At 37.4% G+C, this 22192-nt stretch overlaps 1 protein-coding gene across 6 annotated transcripts in view; it reads right to left on the bottom strand.

Moving 5' to 3' along the window:
• Cntn4 (contactin 4) overlaps nt 1-22192 on the bottom strand; it is a 1002315-nt gene that overhangs the window by 931807 nt on the left and 48316 nt on the right. The gene's annotated exons all lie outside the window — the stretch shown is intronic.

Here is a 22192-nt window from a genome sequence, read left to right as displayed (position 1 = left end):
TTGCATTCTAACCACAGTTCTCCCACCCCTCATCCCACCTTCCTTGCCTCCCCCATACATCACCCCCTCATCCACTCCTCACAAAGGGTAAGGGCTCCCATGGGAAGTCAACAAAGCCTGGCCTATTAAATTAAAACAGGACCAACCTCCCACCATCATTAAGGCTGAGTATGTGAAAGTAATGAAAGAGATATCTTGATAGAGAGAGTCATTATAGTGTTAGGAAAAAACCTGATATGAGGGAAATTCCCCAGAATCCACAAGGAGAATCAGCATCTGATTTTAACCAAATTAGGGAATATAAGTCATTAATAATACATGAGTAACTTTGAAATGGAAACACTTTATAACTTTGCTATGGCAGTCACTCAAACTTTTTGTAATACAGTGTCATACTGGCGTCATACAATGGATGCTTCTCTCAAGTTCTTTTTGGGCTGAATCATTTTTTATTAGTAGATAAATTGCACTTTGATGATAAACTATAAATGTGTTTCCTAGAGAATTGCCCTCAATAAGATGTTAAACATCACATGCCTAGCCTAATCACGAGGAGTAAGCAGATGGCTAGGCAATATTTGACACATGACTTATCTGTCAGTGCACATAGCCATGTAATGAATTCACTCAGGGTTTGACCTTGATTGTCTTATAGACTCTGTCAATCACAGTGGCATGTGATTCTTCAAGCCAAGGTAAATTTCCCTTGTAACTACCATCAGATGGTTGCTAAGGCATTGTTGTCAGTCACTGAGTTATTGCCAATCGTAGGCTTTCTCTGAGAATTCCTGAGAGTCGACAAACTCTCTGTTAAATGTCACTAGAGGACAATTTATGCTGCTTTTAGGATTGTGATGTTGCAACTAATTAGGAGGATACAATTGAAGGGTGTGGCTGGTGAAATTTAATTTAATAAATGAATCAAGTTAAGACTAGCCCTAAAACTCAAGGTCGTATCCAATTTTATTCCAATTAAACCAATTACAAAATACTTAGTAAAGTCATTCAAAATATTCTTACTATACATATGAGAGAAAACATTCAACATATGCATTTGTAAATCTTTTATTTTTAATTATATGTATTGTGAGGCATTAGAGGGGTGGGATTGAGGCAATTTCAAGTGCCCATAGACAACAGAGGTGTCAGAATTCACAGAACTATAGTTATAGTTATACTTTATAGTAATAGTAATAGTTATAGTTATAGTTATGAGGCTCCTTGCATTGGTACTGTGTCCTCTATTAGAATAGCAGTCATTCTCAAAGCAAGACACCCTCTAGCCCATAAAGACACATTATTTTGTTTTGAAATCATAAGACAGAATCTATTGTCATACCCATTTAATTTCAGAATGTTAGATTCGAAATCTACTCTTCGCTATACACTTTCATAAGGCTAAATTTTCTGACATGTAAAATGAAACTGCGCAAATATATCTTTCTGGGTTACCATGAAGATGGATTTACAACAGGCAAACATGTCTGACATCAAATAAGATCTAATAGATATGTTCATAAATGTTAGGTTCCTTGCTTAATCTTCTAGCAAATATTTTATAGAACTTTGAGTTTTGGTAGACTGGTTGCATTTTAACCAGATAAACGGATATTAACTCATCAGAGAAGAATAAAAATAGAGAAAACTATGATATAGATGGGTCTTACTTTACTACAACATGCAAACAACACAGCTGCATCATATAACTCTATCCACAGTCCTATGTCTGGCTACGACCTATGCAAAATGTGGCCACCCTAAATTGAGATGTTCCGAAATAAAATGTGAACAAGATTTCTAAAGATTTTTTATTGCAACAACAGTAAAATAGTCAACTAAAAATTTTTATATTGAGTAAATGAATAACTGTTTTACATTAAATGCACTACTAAAATTAGCTTTACTGGCCTTTTGCTGTTCATATATTTATTTTTCATTTATGTGTATTAGTGTGTCTTTATGTCACATATGTGCAAGAAGCCAGGTTGGCCAGAAGGGGGAGCCAGATTTCCCTAAAGTCAGAGTTACAGGGAGTCACGAGCTGTCTGTCAAGGGCACTAGGAAGAAATTTTCTCAAGTATTCTGTGAAATGGGCACGGAGCCACCTCTCCAGCGCCTCTTAAAGGTGTGTGTGTGTGTGTGTGTGTGTGTGTGTGTGTGTGTGTGTGTTTAAGGCAGACTACTAGAAAACGATATTTGCATATCAGTTTCAGTTAACAATCTGGAAAACAGTGCTGGGATTATCACTGTTCTCCAAAGAATTTCTCAAAAACAACAACAACAAAATAAGAGATGCTTTTGAAATCACACATGCAATCCATAGCCCTTGGAAATTAATGTACATATTCAGTAGAGGCAGGTGGATGTTAAAAGTTTTCGGGAAAGGATATAATGGGGAAAAAGATCAATGTCAAATGGCTAATGATGGCATTGGACATGAAAAACACATTGTCCTCAATGACATTCATAGTGTACACGCTTAATAGGGTAATATTTTCTGTGATAGCTACTGCAGGAAAAGCACTCATCCATGCTGGAAGTTGGAGTTTATTATCTCAACTCCATTCGATGGATAAGGAATTATATTAATAAAGTCTGTTCCCCCTCGCCTTAGTGATTCATTCTTTATGGGACATAATAGGGATGTCACACAGTCAGGTATACTTTACCCAATGAAGACAAGGAAGCAACTTTTCTTATTTTCAAAAAAAGGAGTACCATGGATAATTTTTATTTGACCAGAAATATTTTAATCATGTGAGCACTTAATAAGGTACAGATAATTATGTGCAATTACATGATAATTACTCCTGATGCAATTATGATTCTAGTGAGGCTTTGATAGAGATAATCAGATGGTTACTGGTGAACTGCAAATTAATTGATAACAGGACATTTATAATTGCAAATGATCATGATTACCTTGGAGTACTATGCACACATTAGCATGTGAGTTGATGGCAGGAGGAACAGGAGCATTTATTTAACTAGAATGTCACAGAATGAGGAAGATTAGATCCTAAGTCTCCTTTTGTCAGTGATGAGCTAAAGGGATGTTCTGCATGTGCTATCGGAGATCTTTAGCCCATTTTCATTCAATGTACATACAGTTTATTTGGGACTTGTCTATTAGGCTAGGATTTTATTCACACATGCATTATCTGTCCTGTGATATAACTGTATTTAAAGTCATCTACATAACATTATAATTTATGTGAGTTCAGAATACATATACAAAAGAAGGCTCTAGAGGGCTTAGAAAGTGTCTGGAACAAAAAAGCGTTTGATTCACACACCGTAATGCCTAAGATTGGTTTCCTAATATACATATAAAACAAACAAACAACACCAATAAAACAAAAACATGCATTAACAGCAAAGTGCCTATAATTCCTGTGTGTGGGGGTGACTAAGACAAGATATATCTGTCACTCAATGGCCAGTCAGCTTGTCCAAATGGCTGAACTCCAGGTTCAGCTCATGATTGTATATCAAAACAATAGGGTAGGGAGTGACTGAGCAAGACAACCACCATTGTCTACTAGTCTACACACACACACACACATGAAGAAGTAGAGAGATGTAAAGTGGTTAAGATCACCCAAAAAGTGGGTGACAGAGATATATAATTTTTTTTTATTTTTAAAAGACCGAAGTCCACTCAGACTGCGTTCCCTCCCCTCCCTCTCACTCTCCCATGAGCAGAGATATATAATTTTTGATCTCTCCATTGCCCATTTAGAATCATGTTACTTTAATATTTACAAAACATTGTTTCTTCATGTATTACTTCAAACTTATCCAAAATTACTTACTAATTCAAACAAACCACAAATCTGTATTAAGGGTCATCCTAAATATTATCAATATTTCATTGATATTACATTTGTGAAAATCATGCTAATGTGATATATCTAATAAACACATCCTTGTGTGATATAATAAATATCACCTCCAAGAATGGTTTCTGAAGGCATCTCATACTTACCAAAACTGTAAGTACCTTTAGAGGAATTTATGTATTATGTATTAACTCAGTTCAAAGATATATGTACTACTGCCAGGATCCTGGAGTAGATCAAAGCTTGCCAATGGTATGAAAGCCTAATACAAATGTTTTCATTGTGAAGCAGCATGAAACACATACTATTAATGCTGGGCATCCCCGTGCAGAATTGTACAGGTCCTTCATATCATATCTTGTCTGAGTAACGAGTCATGGCTCTGAAATGAGTAGGAAAATGAGCTTAGATTGAAGGGCAATCAAGTTTAGGGATGTTAAGTAAAGGGAATATAAGGAAGGGGATATTTTTAAAAAACTATATCATCTTTCACGGTTTGGGTTATCTCACTGAGGGTGATTTTTCATCTTCCATCCATTTGCCTGCAAATTTCATGATGTAATTTTTTAACAACCAAGTATTACCCCATTTTGTAAATGTGAATATAGCTGCGGTGAACATAATTGAACAAGTGTTCTTATGACATGATGGGGTGTTGTCTGGGGGTATGCCCAGGAGCTGTATAGCTGAGTCTTGAGGTAGATTGATTCCTAATCTATGGTTCATGGACCCAAAGAGGCTAAGTAACAGGAGGGGTGTTTAATGGAGGATAAAGGTTTTCCTTAGGAAGTGGGCACTGGGTTAGGATAGGGTTGGGAACATGAGGGATCAAATGATGGGGAGTGGGAGTAAGCACTAGGCAAAATGACTGGAATTGAGGGGCATTTCAGAGCAAGGTGAAAGCCTAATGCAAGGGAAAACACCTTATCTGCAAGAGTAACTCTAGATGGAGCTCACAGACCCCAGACTGTTGACTAAGAGGCCAGCATAGGACTGATCCAGACCCCCTGAATGTGGGTGTCAATGAGGAGGCCTCAGCAATCTATGGGGGTCTTGGATAGTAGATCAGTATCTAGCCCTGGCTTACAAATGGACTTCGGGAGCCCATTCCACAAAGAGAGATGCTCTCTCAGCCTGGACATATGACAGACTTTGAAGATTCCCCATGGAGGGCCTCACCCTTCATGGAGAGTGGATTGGGGATGGTGTGGGGAGCTGGAGGAGTTGGTAGGAGACAAGGGAAGAGGGGAGGGGGAGGGAGCTGAATTGACATGTCAAGCAAGCTTATTTCTAATTTAAATAAAAAAGATAAAAATAAATAAATATTTTTAAAAAGAGTAACTATCAAAGATACCTAGTAATGGGGGACAACAAGCTTAAAAGGGTCATCTTTTGTAACTAGGGAAGTCTTCAAGTAGAGGGATTAATCCACCAACCCAGCCTTAAAACCTTTGACCTACAGCTTGCCCTACTTGCAGAGTCTAGCAGAATCCTCATCAAAGAGATCAGAGAGACTTTGTCCATCAACTGATGGGAGCAGAGGCAGAGTTCCACACACAAACATTATGTGAAGTCCTGTGAAGGAATGGGAGGAAGGATTGGAGGAACAAGAGGGGTTCAGGGACACCAAGAGAACATGGCCTATAGAATCAATTAATCAGGGACTCAGATATCAGGAAGCCTGTAGAGGTCTTATCTAGGTCTTCTGCATATATGGTATGGCTGTACAGCTTGGTGGGATTCCTAAAGTGAGAGTACAAGCTGTTGCTGACTCTTTTGCCTTCTTTTTTAAATCAATATTTTTCATTTAAATTATATACATGCCAATCCTAGTTTGTACTCCCTCCTGACATCCCATTTCCCCATCTCCTCATTCTTCCCTCATTCACTCCTTAGAGAGGGTGAGGCCTCCCATGAGGGATCATCTTCTTGTGCCTTCTTATGGTACCATTTCCTGCTAATGGATTTCCTCATCTGCCCTTGATGTGATGGTATGCTCCTGGCCTCATTGTAGCATATATGTCATGTTTGGTTGATATCCCTGGACACCAGATCTTTTCTGAGGGGAGATTGAGGGAGGGTGGGTTTATATACACACACAACTTTCTCAGTCTTAATAATGTTAGCTCCCTAAAATGTAGTAGTCTGTGTATTTTCAGGGATGGTCATTTTTAATGGATAATCAGTCATTGTACCCTTCATTAGAGAAGACTTTCTTTCACTCTCAGAATTCCTTAGCTGCCTATAGTTCCTTATATATGCTTGGGGCCTCCGGGGCTCACCTCATGCCACCCCATCTATAGTAGCATGTCTCTTGTTCAGTTTTGCATATGCACTTTATGAGGATATGGGATTGAGTTGTACAGTCAATTATTTGTTTATGTGTATCTCTGACAACATTTTGTAGCCATGGCAAACTTCTACAACCAGTGAAGATAAAGCAAGATGCAACTTCACGGGTTGGGGAGGTGTCCCCAGTAAAAGAAGTGAATCCCCAGTCTTTTCTTCATATTTTTAAGGTTGCTTTTTTTCTTGCCTTTCCCTTAAGGAGTTTACAATGCAGTCATTAAGCCAGATTTATGTGCCACACACTTGATTTTGGGCATGTGAAATGCATGTCATAAAAGACATACAAAGCACTAAAGTTTTCCTCAGACCTCATTCCTGGCTGAGATGAAAGGGAAGTACTGTGTTAAGTAAAATGTTTGAAACTTGGGATCTAAAGGACCATTGGCTTCCATATTTGGGAAATTCAAGGTCAGAAAACCTAGGAACTGAATCCGCCAGAAAACAACCTGCATTAATGTCAGCCATCAGAAAAGTTTCAGAAGATGAATGAACATCCTGAAATTCCTGACAGTGAGACAACAAACCTTTAAATCTCCTTCCCTGAACAATCCATAAGAGAATATTTCTTCATCAATTAAAAAAGTAGCTTACCTTTATGATTTGATGTGATCTCTCTGTACAAGATCCCCTTTAGGAGCTTTAACTTGGAAATGACAGAAGATTAGGGCATTTTGAGAAGTACAGCCTAACACAAAGTGCTTACATTACTAGCAGCACTGTTCTCAAAAGGGACTAATACTCTCTTCGGAGTGGGTTAGTTCTCAAGCAAGTGGGGTGTTATAGAAGAGGGAGCCTGACTCCTCCCCTTTTTCTGAATTCCTATCTCACTACATAGTAACTCTCCAAGGACTCATTCACCATGATGTCATACACCATAGGCACATAAGATAACGTCATTCACCACAAGCCAAATACACTAGCTAAACCAATCCTGAAACTTCAACCACTAAAATTCTTTTAAAGTAAATCTGTTACTTTGGCAAACTATACAGTCTCAAGAAGTCATTTATAACAACAGAAACGGCCTATCTAAATTTCCATAGTTAATGTTTGCATCCTTTAAAAACTTCTATTGAAATCCTATCTATCAGAATGATGTAATTAGGAGAACCCTCATGATGAAATTAAGGCTATTACATAAGTTACTGTAGAAAGTTTCCATAACTCCCCTATCATGGAGGACTTGGGAAGGAGGCTAAAGACAAACGAAAAGTAAAATCTCATCAGATACCAACCTCATTGGCTCTTGATCATGGACTTACTTTCCTAGGCTCCACAACTTGAGAAATATGATCCTGTTGTTTGTATGCTGCTCAGTTACAAAGCTCTAAGACACTGGTATATATACAAGAAAAGGTGCTCTGGTTTTCTTTCCAGTTATTCTCAGAATATCAGTCTCACCATCTGCTGTTTAATCAGGATGACTAGTGTAGCTTCCTTTCCACAGACAAGATATGGCGATGCATTCCAGAAACACCAAGTCCCAGCTCATTCTGTCCTAGTAAACAGGCTTGTGAACCCTGTCTGCCCCTTACTCAGCTAATTACCAAGCGAGTTCAGACTCAGTTGTTCTTGCTTAGTTTGTAGCTGATAGTGCTCAAAGAGAACCTGTAAAAGATTCCTATCTGAAGATTTATAAGCTTGCCGTTGGCTCTAAAGTCTACTTAATACCAATAGTAATAAATATAATGACAACAGAGACAAACAGAAAATTTAACAGATTAGTTTTCAAGATTCTGCGTTAAGTATTACATAATTTATTTCTTAGTTTCTCTTTTAATTTTTAGGATTTAGTCTTATTTTTTATTTGTAAGTAGAGGTGGATGGGCATATGTATTTGAATGCAGTTCACGTGGAGACCAGAAAAGGTGATCAGATACCCTGGAACTGAAGGTAAGAGTTGTTAGTGAGCTGACTGATGTGTATGGATAGATGCTAGGAACTGAACTCAGGTCCTTCATCTGAGAGTGCAGCAAGTGCCCTTAACTACTAAGCCATCATTGCTCCAGTCCATAATTTTTTTTGTTTTTTTTTCAAGACAGGGTTTATCTGTATTGTTTTGGAGGCTGTCCTGGAACTCGCTCAGTAGACCAGGCTGACCTCGAACTCACAAAGATCCTCCTGCCTTTAACTCCCGAGTGCCAGGCTCCTAATTTAATTCTTATTATGAGTCCATGAGATAAACTTTAGTGATTTTTTAATGCATAGTACATGAGGCACCACTGTTTAAGCTGGACCCGATTAAAATAGAGACAGGCAGCTGAGTTGAACTATGAACTTCTAAAGACTTTCTCTATTCTCACATTAGAGCTGATGTGATAGAACCAAATTCAAATTTTGTTTCATCTTGTTTGATTACTCAGAATATTTCATCTGTATCTTTAGACTCATTAATTGCTTAATAACCCACAAAACTTCTGTTAAAATGAGAAAACTATTTAGATAACCATGTCAATGAAACATAAATGTACAATGGAAACTAAGAAACAGAAGTGTTTAATCCTGCAATGTAAAGTCTAGTCCAGGTAAATTACAGTACAAGAAGCAAATAATGATCACTCAGAATCCCAGAGGTTCAACTTCACAGGCTTCCCATAATGCTGTATGTCTTGGCTAAAGTCCACTAACCTGGTAGCATCATCCCTCAGCATCAACTTAGTAGATTGTGCCTCTGTTGACATTTCTGTTCAAGCCAAATGGTCTGTTTGCTTACTTGATCACTGTATCCTCATTAGATGTTTTTACCCCATCAAAATCATATTTGATGAGTCTGGCAAAATACTCAACTGTATTTGTAGTCATTTTTGTTCTGTTGCTAATTACTAAGAATTTTAATCATCCCTCAGATAAACTGAGAGCCCCCAAACAGACACATAAATAAACCAATCATTTCTACAAGCACGGATTGTCAACAAAACAAACACAAATCTACCAATTTACAGATCGCCAATAGTCATTCTGCTCAAAATACCTGTAATCTAAACTAAGCTCTCAGCTTTTGCATTTATTTCCTACTCATTCTGACTCTATTGGTTTTCTGATTCCCTTTCTACTGTTACCCTCTCCATGTCTCCCTGACTCCATCTCCCCCTCAATTCCACTTAGTATACTTGAACCCAGTTATCTGGTACCTATCATTTGGGCCAATATTTAATAGCCTTTTAATTTGTCTGACAATTTCTAGTCTATCAGTTCTCTGTAATGATCACAGTCAGGCATGAAGTAAAGCCATGGCAGAACCTCAAGACAGGACCTTGGAGCTGTGAATTGAAGCAGAAACTACGGAGAAATGCCACATACCTGCTTGCTCCTTGGATTGCTTAGCCTGATTTCTTATACAGCTCAGGTCCATCTGCCCAGGGCTGGCACCTACCACAGTAGCCTCAAACCTCCCACATCAAGAACATACCCACAAATAGATAAGAGCTCCCCCTGCACTGGGAACCTTCCCATGCCCTTGGCTTGGATTCCACAGACCCACGCTACAGATATTCCTTTCTATGGACCATTACACATCCCTGCTCGTGTGCTCCCAACTCCACCTCAGGCAGATATCAGATGCTCAAGTGCAGGCCAGCCCAGTCAGAAGTACAGTGTTGAACTGTTGGACCAAAGGACATGCTGCCTTCGATAAAGTTCAAAATGATGGAGAAATGTTCTCAAGTGAAGTTTTGTTTCCTCTTCCTATATTACTGTAATATGTATCAAGTTGATATTAATAAGTAAGTAAATAAGTAAATCTAAGTAGTGTACTCTGCAATTCTAAGTATATGTATAAAAAGAGAACATGATTATCTAGAATTATCTGCACTTGCTTGATTACTATAGCGATGGCAAGATGATGGAAACAATCTCCAAGATTGTTCATAGCAAATCGATAATGATTAATAAATCCAACAAATACTAGTCAGTCATAAGAAGAAAGAAATCTTAATATTTGTCACAACATGTATGGATGTAATGTGATATCCTCTTAAATAAACCAAACATAGAAAACAAATACTGTATCAGTGCTTTTCAGTATAATCTATAAAGTCAATTCATGGATGAAAAGAAAAGGAAGATAGTTATCAGGTTATAGGGAATCAGGATCTAGTACACATAGGTCCCAGAATAAAAACTCAAACTCACATTTATGTATAATCTCTAGTGACCTAAAGTCCAACACAGTGATTATAGATGGTGTAAATGTATCACTGAGGTGCTGGAATGTATAAAATGTATAAATGTATAAAATGTTTGCCTTAGCAGCAAGAGGACTTGAGGTCCATCAACAGCAGCAGTGTGTGCCTGCAGCCACAGTGACAGGGAGATTCAAAGAGGACCCCTGAGCCTTGTTGATAAGCTAGTCTATGCTAACCAGCAAGGGTTACCAGAATTGCAAATCCTTTGCTGACGTCCCAAAGACATGTCTCATAGTTACTCACTGGCAGTTAGTGTTACAGATGGAAAATGAGTGACAGACAATTTCCTTTTTCATTTCCTAACCCACCACTCCCAATCAAATTTATTTTATGTAATGAACTACTTCTTAAACTATAGACATCAATATTTTACCATACTATGTGAATTATTTTTTGTTCCATGTTCCATGGGCTGAGTATTTTCTGTGTGGAGGCTTTCAGAATTGGTTCCACTTAGGAGGAATGCTCATACATTATTGCTCCTCAGTCCTCACATCTATTCCCCATTTCTAAAATTCTCATTACTAGGTAGGATACATGATGCAAGACCTGTCCTATGTCTTATAATCTTATAAGATTTTCGCCCTCTTTTACTTTTAATTATACTACTTATCTTACCCTCCTAGTAGTGAATTTGGTTTCCAGTAGCAAACATCCTTTATTTTTTTACATCTTTCATTCTCTTTACTACAGAAGCACCACCTCAGTTGCTTTCTCTTGTAGCCATACTCAGCCTATAATTATCTCACTCTATCTCTCTCCTTTGCTTCCTCCTTCAAATTCTCTTCCTTCTCTAGCTTAAATTTTCCATTTTCCTTTTATTTTTAACCTTGATTTGCCAAAGGCTTGCCAAGTAGCCGTTAAGTGTAGTGGAAATTGTAGATTACAGTAGCCTTATCTCTACTGTTTTTAGCTTTTAGTTCTCAAAAATATATACCTGGGGATTTTCACAGGTCTAGAGGATAGCAGATAACAAAGGACATCTTTTTTTACTTTCTAAATTCCACAAATATCATTTAGTCAATAAACGGGACAGAACACTCATCACCATCTTTCATCACACAAAGAGAGGCAAAGGCCCTCCTGTGGATTTTCCACTTCTTTAGAACAATTATTTTTTCTCTTGTATTATATGACAGTAAAGAAAAAAGTGCAAATCAAACAAAACATGTTAAATTAGTCCTATGATCTACCTCTAATTTCTTTATATTGGTAGTCTTTCCTTTGTTTGAAAATCCAAATAATTGACAGATGTGTACAATACACAGACCTTCAAAAAGAGTAGCTGTCAATACAGCAAACAAAATTCTATATATAAAATATCTACTTTTCTATCCTGTGCACCTCCCAATGCCAAAAAAAGAGTATTTCAAATACCAATCAAGTTGAAATCGTAGAAATTGGTCAATGAGAAACATAACTATATAATAAAACTATGCAATATTGTATTATATTTTGTTTGATTCTCCTTCACATACACGTTATATTTAGATTCAAACAATCATCCTCACTGAAACTGAGAAAAATAAACAATACAAATCTATGAATTATGCTTACAAGTATCTGTGATTTTAGAGGAATATTGGGATGCAAACATTATACTCAGTTAATTTATACCAAAGAACTGTATCCCAGATTTATACTAAAAAGAAGATTATTTCAGTTCATCTAAGCTGTTTGTTTGATTACCATTAAAACAAAAACAAAATACTATTCCCATGAAAACAGGAAGGAATAGGAGCCAAACTCTTGATTAATATAAGGAAACCTCCAAATTCAGAACTATACTGACTCTTGGTATTTCCCTTATGATGAGACACATTTAAGTATTTATTCTGGCCTTCTCTTGACTCACACTCATCTTTCACTTCCCATTTCAGTTACTGTAGCCAGAAAACAGAACTCCTGTGTGTTTATACTCTTTCTGGAAAACTCTTCATCATGTATGAATCTTACTACAATGTTGCTATCTTCAGCCCAATTTAGAATAGAATTAACACTTTACCTCTCCCCCAGTCACTGACCAAGCACATCTGGCAGGCTCATTCAAATCTTACATCTCCCCTTCCTCACCCACCCTAGTCATTGCCTGCCCCAAGCAGCTGTTTCTTATCTTTTATAGTTCATTCTTTTTGGAATTTCATATCTATCTTTGTGAAAAATATAGTTATGGCATTTGTCTGCTTACTTTCAATTACTTCACATTTGTTCTAAGAAATCCCAGAGAACTTAACAGGAATCACCCCCATAATCAAGACATATCCTCCCTCCCTATCCTCACCTGTATCATAAACTTGGGTTAGCCACAATGACTTTATACCAGTTCCTAGAAGTTGCATATTTTTTCTCCATTCCACATTTCTTTAAATAGGAGCCTTTTAAATATGACCCTCTTGATCTATTTGCATAAAGATGCATCCTCTAGGAAAGCAAAGCAATGCCCTGTTTTCACTCATTCATAAGACAGGCTACAGATAATACCACTAGCAATCCAGAAATGAAATACTATGTGGTTAACTGTTTTGTTTCTCATCTACCCGAGGAAATGAGCCACAGAAGAGAAAGGTTATGTGTTCATTTTTCCTGTGCTGGAGACTGAACACCAAGAATCACTGAATATTCAAATGTTCTACTACTGAGCCACATGACTAGCCATGGAGACTGCCATCTCACATTGTAACCTCCAGGTCTAAACACCCTTTTTAATTGACGGAATGCACACAACTCAGAGATATTGAATTTATGAAGTAAATCAGAATAATAGAAAGCTTGGGGAGCTGACACAATGCTACACCGAAGAAGTAGGGAAATAATTCTTTACCAAGAGCAAAATAATGGCCCTGGGCTAAGGAAGTGTGGTCAACCTTAAGAAACCGTGAATATGGCTTGGATAATTGCCCTTCTCAGTTAAACGATAGTTTAACCCCAAGTGCTTGCCAAATGCCTTCCATTTCCAACATTAACTATGATATATATAAATATACATATTCATATATATTGATATATATGGTATATATAAACATTCCCATATATTACAAAGCTTCATCCTCTGTCGATCCAACACTTGTACTTTTTATCCACTTCTCACTTTTACTACCCCCTGGTCTTTAAATAATCTATTTTGTTATGTGACTATATGTTCATTTCACTTTTTTCAAAATACTTGTTTGTTTTTACAGAACTTCTCATTCTTGACTCAAGATGAAATGGAGAACAGGAGTGGTGTGTTACACCTGTAATCCCAGGATTTTTTGTAGTTCCTGCATTTGAGGATCTGATGCAGGAAGATCAGAGCTTTAAGGCCAGCCTTAACTCCATACCATGGTCAGGGCTCTCTGGATGACATGAAAAAAAATTGCCTCAAAAATCTAAAATGAATCAACCAATAAATAAAAGATGCAGCTGACATAATAGCATGACTCCGAGTATAATCCTATTGTGTCCATGATGGTAGGAAAGAGCTGAAAAGCAAAACAGGTAAATTCCTAGGGACAGAATAAGGAAGACTGTTGAAGTTTCTTTTCATACTCTGTAGCAAAATACTTGATATGAGCAAACTCCTCACAGTATGAGGATTGAGGTCAGACTGGGCTTCACATGAGAATAGAGAGCACACATATTTTATCACACAGGAGAAGGCATGGTGGCTGTATTGTGAGGCAGCTGATCACAATAAGTCTGCAGTCAGGAAGCAGAGAGCAATGGGTTTGGGTGCTCAACTCATTTTGTCCATTTTTATCTGGTACTGGGACCACATCTCATCCATGTTTCAACCAAAAACATTCCTCTGTGGAAACAGCCTCCTGGACATACCTGAGAGCTGTTACCACAGTGATTGTAAAGCTGATTAAACTGACAATGAATTTTAATCATCACAAATAGATGAAGATACACCAGGGAGGAATACAACAATCCTCAAAGTAACCCAAAGACTTATAAATGTCCCATGGACCCAAACTTCCTTCACCTCAATTAGCAAAGATTATTTAACAATGCCTGGTAACTTATATACTTTATTATTTTCCAAAGGAGGGAGTTGATTGTAAGCTGTTACTACACAGCACAGATATTTGATAAGCCTTCCTCATGGTAGCACTGTGCTATGAGAAATTCAGAACAGAGATAAATGGGTATAAAATAATTAAACTCATTCAGTTCTACATTTATCAACTATTATCTAAAACAAACTTAACCTAGTCTGTACTGTAAGACTTGTAGACCACTGCAAGTAAGTAAGTTTCCAAACTAGCATTCAAAGGCAATTATATTTCTTATTCTGCTTATCTCCAGGTACTATATGCTACAGATCAGATTAATGTCATTGCTCGCTGCTACCACGTGATGGTGCTGCTTTCAGATGCTGTGCAGCTATTGGGGACTATTATAATGGACACCTGCTTCTATGTATGCTCCTGCCATGGCTTTATATAGGCTATGGAAGATGAAATAATTTCCCAAAATGATAAGCCCATTCAAGATAACTAGCATTTAGGCTTCCAAGGTTCTCCAGGCTCAGTTACATTAATTACACAAGTGGCCACCCAGCAACCAGGTGTGTTAACAATGAGACTGGAGTGTCTCTGGCTTGTGTCATTTCTCTCTAAAATACCATCTGTCTTGCCTCTAAACAATGGTATAATCATCCAACCATAGGCCCAGCTTTCCCTTTCCCCAAATACTGAGGACTATTAGACTATTTCCGGCAACCCACATTTTTCTGTACTTTCCTCGGCAGTGTGCAAATCATGAAATATTAATTCTCATTGTAGAAATCAGCAAAGCCTTCCTCATGTCAGCCTTCCATTGCAAGGCCACCAAACCAGAGACATAGATATTCTTAACTCTGTTTTGCTGGCAAGCAGTGCGCTGACACCATAGTAATTTTATGTTCAATGATTTGGTAGAAAACTGAAGGATTCCCCCCTAGTATAAGACACAGTGAAAACCACTGTAGACCCAAGGGTCTAGCAGTGATTTTCTCAGATAATGACATTTAGCCTAATATCTTAATGAAAACCCAGAGTTACCTGTGGGCATAGTAGGCAGAGTCTGTGGAAGTGTGACATTTGATGCATTAAACAAAAGGACAAGATTATTGCACAGGGAAGATCAGAAGGAGAAAGAGAAGCAAAAATCAAAGTAACCTTGGACTAAATGATCTCCAAAACACTTGAAAATTATTATCTTTAGCAGTCAATGTCCCATTGGCAACCAGGAGTCAAAGCAGATTCATTTCAAAATAGTCTTCAATGAAGCCAAGAGGAAAAAAAAATAAAGGTATGTTTGTAATACACAGACGGCACCTTATGCTGTAATCAAGTCTTCTACAAGTTGTTTCTATGGGACCCCAGGGTCTCTGCTCTCCAAAAGTTGCCCCTGAGACACAGATAATGTATTTGTATTACCCAGTGGCATCAGGTGCCCTACTTCCCTGTTAAAGATACAAAGCCTCCAAGGTCAAAAGCTAATGGGACAAGTTTATGAGACAAATCTTTTCTCCTGCACAGGAATAAATTAATGTAGGTATTCACTGGCACAGAGAGAAAGGATAAGGAATTTACATTTAGAGTCCGCTGTGTGAACATAATGAGAAAATTATGTGCAAGGCTTACTGTATTACATTTCCAGGCTTTCTCTGGAAACAAATCTTTCAAGGGAAAAATAGTTAAATGAACATGAATGACAAGATGCTAAAGCCTGTGACACAAAAACACTTGGCAAATTTTGCCAAGGTATTTCAAAAGAGAAGGAGAAAACACATGACAGGATAAAATGTATTATTGTCTCTTTAGGATGCCCCTCTCTGGATAGTTCTCTATAGATAAAGGAGAGACCAGTGATTTCATTTCCTCTATATTTTGTGCTCTTTCAGGGATCACATGGGGGATTATTGAATGGCTTTTCTTTATTGTTTGCTAAGTTTGATTCTTCGCATGATTTGTGGGAGGTTCCCATGGGAACCTCTGAATGTGTTATAGGAGCAAAATGGATGACAGGCGGTCATTCACATCTGTCCTGACAGCAAAATACTTTATTCATTCTTCCTGTAGAAGCAATACTTTAGGACATTTGAATCCAAGATCTATGAAATAAGTCTGTTTTATTGTTAGTATTCTATCAGTATCCAAAGAAAAAACAACCATGGAAATGTTTCACTCAAAAGAAAAATAAAATCTAAAGTTATTTGCACATGAACTCAAAAGTTATACCAGAATATAATATCTCCTGGGCATTAAAATTTGGGCTTGTCTGCCTACCAGAGTTCTGAATGGAGCAGAGTTAAAATTTAAAAAGGGAAAAATGATCTCAACTATAATATTCCAAACAACACATATGATCATAAGACTGCAGAATGTAAACTTCATTTATAACACAATGTGAAATCATATTACTTCAGTCTTGATTTATGTAAGATAGGTATAGTGGCAGAGAACTGTAAAAAAGTCTGTGTACATGTATATCTTTCATTTGACAACAGGGCCTTTCCTAAGCCCTTTAGATGAAAACACATGCACAGCTTTCCCATGTCTCCAACATGTGCTACATCTCTAGTGATTGCAAACACCATCTCTCACCTAGGAGACAGGAAAGGCTTCTAAGTGTCCTGTGCAATTTCAATTCAATCCAGTCCTTCCTTTACCCAACAGTATCAACAATCTAGGAGACAAACAGATCACTACATAGATATTCAACTAGTTCTTGCCTCACTAGAATAGAGGACAGCCCCTCACCATTGTTTACCACTCTGTCTGTGTAAGGACCACTGTTGAATATCTCTCTCCTTCCCACAAAACTTGGAATGTTATAAATTCCATCTGTTATACTGTTCTGCTGTATTTATGCTTACCCCTCAATTCAGTCAGATTTTGCTCTCCAGTGCTCCTATAAGACTTTATTTACCAAGATGAACAGCCACTAAATACAGTTCTAAGAAACTGCCTCTCACATAGCTGATTGCCTTTTTGTTCCTTGATATTGTTTATGTCCATCAAGTTATTAGGAAAATCTCTTTCCCTTATACCTCATTCATTGGTCCTCTTTTCTAGATTTATTGAGATAAACTTTGGCTACCTTCACTACTGCATGACCCCTCACAGCTGCTTCTGTAATCTTCAGAATTTAAATATCACTTATATCAATTAACTCCTGAATTTTTTCTATGACCCATTCAACTACTGACTCCAAGTCTTTGCAGCCAATTCGATAGCTTACTTAAGTGTGTAGATACATAATAAATCTTACTAAAACTCAGTGACTGCTCACAGAAGCTAAGTTTGTGGGATTCTGTGCAGCCTGTGGATCACAGATGGTCTGATGGGGCAGCTCTTCTTCAAGCTGTAGGACTAGTCATTTTTAGCAGGCCTGACTCAGTCTTTCTGGCTTTTCCTTGGGGTCCAAGCTAAAGATTATTACCCAGTTAGAGGAAGCACTTCTCACAATGATTCCATAAACCAAAGTGTCTGAGCCTCAATCTCTTCTTTCACTCTAAACTCTAACAGCCTGTTGGGTAAAGGTATTGGTTATCTAGATTCTCCTATTTCCACCTCCTATCATACCTTAGTCCTATAAAGATTCTAGGAAAACTTGTATGCACGACTTTATGTGGTTATGTAGATTCAAAATAACGTGCCCATGCTTGTGTAGCAAGCCCTTTACCCACTGAGTCAATTCCCCAGCACTCAAAAACTATTTATTAATGAAGATTCCCCATGCCAGAGAGTGGGCAAAACAAATCTTGCTTTCCTAGTATGAGAAAAGGCAGTTGCAATGAAGGGATGCCCAGCTGCAGGTAATTAACAGAAAACATGAGTCTGTTTAAAGAGAATGTTCCCAGTTCAGTCGTGCTTGAAAGTTATAGGAAAGACTTCTTCCTTTCCAAGATATACATGTTTGACAGCTTTTTAATGAGTGAAAAAAAAGACAAATAAATTCTGGTGCCTGTTTTAGGGTAACTAACTTGTTCATTAATAATACACTAATGAAGAATGTAGAACACAGGTATTTAAGGATTTAAATGCAAACTGTAGTATCTGTGCAGAACCCACTGCATAAGCCATAGGGGAGGTTTGCTAGAAATATAATACGAATATGGCTCAGAAATAGATTTTACCAACAGAGACAAAACAAAACAACAACAACATATGTTCTCTACCTGGATAAAACTGCTTACAGTTTCAAATGTCAAAGGAACCCAAGGGGAAGGAGACCTCCAAATTGTCTGAGTGTGTTATTTTGCTATCAATTAACAACAACGACAGTGATAACTATATGTTCCAGAAAGATTGAGGAAAGAATTTTAAAAGTTGTCAACATAAAGTCTGATGAAGATATGAGGAGATAAGTGTTTACCCTAACTTATACTCTACTTAACCTGCCTGTGTATACTAAACCATTGGCCTTACCCAAGATAAACTAAAATCCTTGCTTTCAAGAATCAGATTTAAAAAATAGCATAATATTAGTTTACCATATAAATAATAAAAAGTATGATATAACTAATATTGTAAAGGCTTCCTAAAATGCTACTGTAAGTTGAGTTTAACATTTAACATTACATTGTAAGGTCAAGAACTCTGTCTCTATACTGGAGATGAGGAAACAGAGGTAGTTTTTCTGTAGACATTCACATTAACCACAGAGTTTGGCTCCAGAGAACAGACTTTTAACCTTGTGGTAAATGCTTCTGAAAGCTAGAAGCAATTTACAATGTGTTTGCAATTTGTCAAGTATAGCACAGAGCATTTTCTAGACCACTAGCTGTTAAGTATATAGAAATATCCCCATCCTCTTAATTAGATACTTTAACTATAGTTTTCCTTATGTCCACTTCTCTGTATCTCAAAAATTGAGAGAAACAGAGAGACAGAAAGGATTAGATACATTAAAGGAGACAGAGACAACAGAGATATGAGAGAGGGGCTCTAAATATGCTAGGTCCCATTCTTTATGGAAATTTGTATAAACCCCTGAATGTCATAATGACAACATTGTGGTCATCCTTTGCTCTTATCTGGTTAGCATGGGTCAGGTCCCTGCTTCTGCTATCAGTATAAGAACTTAAAAGCACATAAATCAACAAGTAACCTATAAGGCATATGGGCCTTACATTTTGATTAACCAGTCAATTGATTTTACTATCCCTATCCCTATAATATTTTGGTTTAACTATTTGCATAAATATAAAGAAAAATATACATGACCGAGGCTATCTTCAATTATACATGACCTAGACATCTTCTATGCAGTAGGTTGGTTGAAAAACATTAATAGCGACAGAATTTCAAGGCACATTTCCTGTGGCCTGAGAGAAGGCTACTTTCTAACAATAAAGGCCTCCGTCTTCAGCACAGAAGCCTGAAGGTGCTTTTAGAGTGTAGCAAAAAAAGTAAGGGGGGTGGTTTATGAAAAATGCATGAAGCTCAAGTTGACCATTTGCAATCAGTGACAGATTTCTCAATGAAACATTCTACTGACAAATATTGCCATCTAACCTTCCTTGAAATGAATCCTGTGCTCTGCTTTTAAAATCACCCCATGAAAACACGCACACCCTTAGAACAAAACTGCAAACCATGGAGTTTCCCCAGTGCAAGTACCTTTTGCACTATGTCACTGCCTGACTGAACTTGAGAACCACCATAAGGCAGATGGAACATTTATGAAATAATGAAAATCAAATAGCTGACCCAAGGGCTTCACTCACTTGAAATTTTACCTGGTTTACTCTAAATCACAAAAACAAATCTCTCACATTATAGCAGAATCAATAACAATATACAGTCTCAACTCAATTAAAGAAAATCTACAGTAGTTTAGTATTTGAGAATGCAGTAAGAACAGCTTTACTGGAGAAACACAATAAAAGGTGTGTGTGTGTGTGTGTGTGTGTGTGTGTGTGTGTGTGTGTGTTCATGAGAGAAAGAGACGAGACAGAGACTGAAAGACAAACGTACAGACATCATAGTAAGAGGATGTAATGTTTCCTTGACATCCAAAGGTAATTCAGTAAACATTCAGAAGCTTTAAATTTGTACCTCAAAGATTATCTCATTTGTCCTTGACTTTCGCTTTTCTCTGATCCAGATTATTAAAACATCATAATGCAATCTAAATGCCACATATTGGAATTGTGCCAAGGCATTTAGTCACATGAAGAGAGACATTAACATTTACTGACTCATTGAATTTAATCATCATCAGATAATTACTAAGTCTATTCATCAAACCTCCTAAGAATCATATATTCTAGTCTCACACACCAAGAAACATTATGCTTCAAGTCAAAGGTTATGAAACTACAATCATTATCACTTCTATTTTTTAAATAAATGTATAAATTGTATATAAATTTACTCAATAATTATAGTCTAAGGAATAGAATGTACTTAAGGCTAAAGGAATTACATTGAAATTAGTTCTATTATGACTTTTCTGAGTTTTCTTTTGTTTTTCGAAACGGGGTTTCTCTGTGCATCCCTGGCTGTCATGGAACAAGCTCTGTAGACCAGCCTGTCCTGGAACTCATAAATATTCCCCTGCCTCTGCCTCCTGAGTGCTGGGATTAAAGGCATGTTCCACCACTGCCTGGCATTTTCTTATGAAACAAAGTTTCTGAGCTTTCTTAAGAGACAAAATCTCACCAGTACTCAGTTAACAGGGACTACACAATAATTCCAATTTGGGGCAGATTTCCTAATCCCTACAATTGAAAGGAGGAAGCCTTCAGATAAATCAGTATTGGAGAAGCCCTTGGGGAGCATGATGGGGATCAGCTAAAGTTGTTACCATAACATCTTTACCCTTTGACAAATGATAGAGTTTTGATGATGGTTGGTCATAATTTATGATAGTACCTTATTTTTCACAGTTTGTCTCTATTATCCAAACTAACATCAACTTAAAGCCTAAATCTCAGTCTAACATTGCCACACTCCTACGTTTGATATGATCATTTACAGGCATCAAAATGGTGTAGTCAAAAGTATAGGACTGGAGAGATGACTCAGTGGCTAGTAGCACTGGTTGCTCTTCCAGAAAGCCTGAGTTCACATCCCAGTAATCACATGGGGGCTCACAACCATCCATAATGAGATCTGGAGCCCTCTTCTGGTCTGAAGGTAGAAATACAGGCAGAACATTGTATACATAAGAAATAAATACTTTTTTAAAGTCTCTTCTCTAAAGGATTAACAAAAAGTTTAAGAATGAAGAAAGCTAGAATATGACATGGGCAGAGGTCCAGGACAACAAGATGACATGTACAGATCACTGTGTCTCACTGGTGTGTGGACTAAATTACCAAGAATTGCTCAAGTCTGAGTTATTAATCGGAAACAACAGAATGCCACCAAAACTAATTAGATGAAGCATAAGAGAACATGGATTTATATTCTGAGTCACAAACTCTTCACCTTTCTCTTATTATTTTCCAATAAAAATTGTCAATGTTGAGAAGTACAATTTTAGGGAAGACCATTGTAACTAGGTCAAGAAATCCTGACAGTCTGTCACATCCCCCCTTTCCTGAGGAAGAAAGAAGGCTTCTCTCTCTCTTCCCATCTCTCCCTCTTTCCTATCTTTTCCTCTTCCGTCTTTTTTCCTTCCATCACTCCTTCTCTTCCTCTCTGAACATGCACACACACATGTCTGACACTGTCTACATACACATCTTACTTCACATAAGTAAAATAAAACTATTAGGAAAAAGAATGGCCTGCATGCTGCTATTACAAATAATGCTGCTATGAACACAGTTGAACAGATGTCCTTGTGCTATGAATGTGCATCCTTTGGGTATATGCATAAGAGTGGAAATGG

This window comes from Mesocricetus auratus, unplaced genomic scaffold, assembly GCF_017639785.1.
Source record: "Mesocricetus auratus isolate SY011 unplaced genomic scaffold, BCM_Maur_2.0 Super-Scaffold_100676, whole genome shotgun sequence".
Lineage (NCBI taxonomy): Eukaryota > Metazoa > Chordata > Mammalia > Rodentia > Cricetidae > Mesocricetus > Mesocricetus auratus.
This window is presented reverse-complemented; position numbering and strand designations above follow the sequence as displayed.